The following is a 4235-nucleotide window of genomic DNA, read 5'->3' on the forward strand; positions in this document are numbered from 1 at the left end:
CTTTATATAACCATGAAAAGTTGGCCACCGTCGATCTGCTCCATAGGCTGGAAATTGAATTTCTTACTTCTGCACTCAGAACCCCCCCATCCTTCCCCGTCCTTCCACAGCTCCACCACCACTGGACTCTGGACCGCTGTCTCCACGCTCCTCTGCTCATCCCTAAAATTAATTCATCCGCACATCTCTGTCCCTCCATGACCACATTAACCCCGACCACAGGAGGCATCCTGTCGGAAAAAAATGTCCCTCTCTGGCTTCACGGTGAAATATCAGGTTGACCTTTCCACCTCAGACCCTCTCTCTGCTCTTTTCCCACCCTCACTTGCTTCATCTGGATTTCAACATGCTCATGCTGCTGAATGATCTCAAGGACTGAACAGAAAACAGACTGGCGTTATAAATGGGCAAACGAGATTTAAAGCAGGTATCAATGCGTCGCTTTATCTAGGATATGAAAAATAACATCAAGCCTCCTTGGTCGCTAAACATGTCTGTGGTTACCACGCTTTTGTGAGGAAGACTCATTTCAGAGTGTCACGCCACACTAGCTGCTTTCTGGAGGACAGAGAAACTGTAATTGGGGGCCATTAGCTGTTGCCCAAGACCAGTCATGCAGGGTCAGTTTGTAGATTGAGACATGGTGACTGCACAGTCCCACCGCCTGTATCCGTGTCCCCTACCTGTGTGACTTCCCCCCCCCCCCCTCCCCCCCTCCCCACCCCCCCTGCATGACCCCCCCCCACACACACACACACACACCTCCCCATGTCCTTTATTTTGCATTGTCTTCAAACAAACCTTGAATGGAGTCAGGGCCAGCAAGACCCAACAGCAATCAAATAAAATGTCACTTTTATAACATCCCCATTTTATAACCTCATCAGTCTGACAGCACCTGCACTGCTTTGTTGTGAGGATCAGCTCTAATTCAACACTGGTTCAAGGTTTTCATGTAAAAAAATTAACATTTTCTATTACAAAACTGAACATCCCTATGAAAATGAGTATGTAAGTTTATTAACAGTAAGTAATTCCTTAAAAATATTTAATTCATGAGCAACAAATGAACAACTCAGCTCACAAAAACTAAGATAAACTAAGCTAACTTAAACTAAACTATACTAAATAAGGCTAAACTATAAGCTATAAACTAATCCAAAGTTACCCAAGCTAGACTTAAAACTAATCTAAACTTCAACTGAACTAAGATAAGCGGCTGTGGCCTTGCGTGAGAAACTAACCCCAACTGGAGGATTGGTGCTTACCAGCAGCCCACTGCTTCTACATGCTTAGGATGGGTTGAATGCAGAGGTCAAATTTCATGTATGTACCTGTGTATGATAAATGTAATTAAGTTTCATTTTTTTAAGTTAGCCAAGATAAACCAAGTTAAGCGCAGCATAACTACACCAAGCTTAACTAAAAACTAATCTAAACTTAAACAAAACAGCTCTAAACTAACCTACACCGTACTAAACTCAGCTAATTAATCAGCGAAACTAAATCAAGCTAAGCTAAACTCAACTAAGATAAAATAGGTTAAGTTGATGGCTAAACTAAACTAATACTCACATGATTTAAGACAACAATTACAAAACAAATACACATAAAATGAATAAGAAATACTTTCCAAATACTCATAATTGATTTTAAATCTGCATAATACATGCAAAAAAACAGGACAGAATTAGAACTTCAGGCCTATTAAAATATAGCATATTAATAGGTACCGCTACAAAATGAGTAACATTGGAGCTTAGAAGTATTGATGACTCTCATATCATGTTCACATTCCCAACAAAACATCCATGAGTTCCGTGCTAGTTATCAAACTCAGTGTTTTTAACAAACATGTTGAAGAAATATAGTTTGAAGGAAAGAAATTGTGAAAGAAAACAATTAAAACACATTTGAACAAATAACTTATTTCATTGGTCTGTCTTGATCACTTGAAAACTGGGGCAAACTGCTCATAGTAGCCGAAGTTATTCTTTGCAATGCAAATCAGCTTTTTGCAAGAATTTCTTAATTTCTCACTCGGTCTTGCCTCAAGATACGGACATTTATTCAAACATTCTTTTTGCAGTGCGGAAGCCCCCCTGCAGCGACAGAGTCAGTCAGCGAGGCCGGAGTTTCACAGTCCCTCTCATAAAGAGTTGCCCTGCTTTATGACCCTATTGCACAACATCACATGCCTTCGGTGCTTGAATATGATCTGAGATAAGGCAAGAAAGTACCGAAACAAGTCTTCTCTCCTCCTTCCTTACGCTGCTCGTTCAGGCAAATGAACAGGACTGGGAACACGTTGAAGTTTGGTTTTAAAACTGCTCTGACAATAAAGTCTACTGAGTCTTGCGTCTCATTATTTCTTAATATCAGGTGAGAAGTTGAAAGTGAGACCACCTCTTTGGAAGATATCAAAGAAGGTCTGAATCACTGAGATGCCCTCATTGCATACAAGTTTTATATATCATGTCTTTATGATAAGCTGATTACCTTATCCTTGACAGCAGCGCACAGCGAGGGCAGTAAAGGTGCAGGATTACAAGGTGATGGTTCATAAAGGTTTGGCTCAGATAAGATGGTTTGTGGGAGCGAGAGACAGAACTGGTGACTTTATGTCAACAGAAACCAGGTTTTCTTATTGCCAGTGAGGCTGATTCAGCCACATGTTATTACAAAACATCTGAACGTTTGGCCAATTTCTTTTTGGATTTTGGAATCAAGTTCAGTTTTGCCAGGAGCTAACGTTTATGTGTTTCCAGTAGTGCCTCTGCTGACAAGGTCATAAAAATATTGCGGCCCATGAAAGGCAGCCATTCCAACCTTTAACCTGCTCCTCACTTAGTCATGCAGGATGTTTGCTAAGATCTGGTGACTTTAAAACAGAGCATTATGTACTTGTTTGCATAAGTATTTTGTTTTTTATGTTTTCTTTTTCACTAAGAAAAAGTTGATTATTCCTCTCTGATGCCTACAACCACGCTGTTTTCAAAGTCTGCTTTATGTGTACATTGTTATGCCAACAGTCACAATGAAAAGCCTCCCTGCTTACGTCCACCTTTCCAATCCCCAGAATGGCTCTATTAATGAGCCTAATGGCACATGGGCGATACCACACCTGAGTGAAACTGCTTCAACAACTTCCCGGTTTGCAATGCGAGCCTTCGTGGATGCACTCCATTCAGAGGAAACCATAAGAACAAACTGCTCTCGGGTGCAGCAAAGCAGATCGGGCACCATCATTTATGAACCAAATCACCTCTGGGTGCCCTAAACGCAAGCAAGGACAAAGCACCGACTGTCTGCATGCAAACCCTCACGCAGCAACACTCTCACGTCTTTTCATCTGTTCACATATCCAGATTTTTTTGTCTTATGTCCAGTGTAGTAGTTTTCCTTTAGTGTTGAGAAATTCCACTTTTTGGGTGACCTCCTGTTACACATCATAATGACATTTTGTTATGAATAATTCTCTGTACTAAAAATGAAATGCTAAGTCCAAAGGTAGAAATAAAAGCTCTATGTTCATGGCAACATATCTACAGTAATATGAGCTGTGCAATCACTTTATTGCACTATAACGTTGATGGGATATACTTTTCCTGAGCCAAACAGCACAGTATTTGAACTGGAATATTCCTTCATCCTTATTTCTCACTCATAAAATGAACATTTTTATCCGAGACATGTTCATTTGTGAACACATCTAATTTGTTGACTGTTGTTGATTATGAGGTTTGTGGCTTTTCACATGGAAATAAAGAAAAGAAGAGAAAAGTGTTTGATATGCAAATATATAGTTTAACTGAGCTGTCAGTTACTGACACCAGAGAACACATACAATAATTGTCTCATAAGCATTACAAGCTAAATCAAAGCTTTGCTAGATTCTTATTTGTGTTCAATTAATCGAGCATTCATTTGGATTTCTTCTCCAAAATATAGTGATTATTGTGATTTAATAACAATGACTCACTGTAGCCGCTGATTTCAAGCGTGACTGCTTTAGAAAGCATTGTGAAGCTTTTCACCGATGTTTATGTCAAACACCGATCACACTGGCTCCTACGTTCATATCAATAACAGAAAGAGATCTGCTATAAAGAGAAATGTTTCCCTCCTGTGGTCAAAATGTGGAAGTGCGTATATATGTCTGTATATACAGTATATGTGATTTATATATATATATATATATATATATATATATATATATATATATATATATATAT

The sequence above is a fragment of the Anarrhichthys ocellatus genome, unplaced genomic scaffold (assembly GCF_004355925.1).
Source record: "Anarrhichthys ocellatus isolate YVR2014 unplaced genomic scaffold, GSC_Weel_1.0 scaffold72, whole genome shotgun sequence".
In the NCBI taxonomy this organism is placed as follows: domain Eukaryota; kingdom Metazoa; phylum Chordata; class Actinopteri; order Perciformes; family Anarhichadidae; genus Anarrhichthys; species Anarrhichthys ocellatus.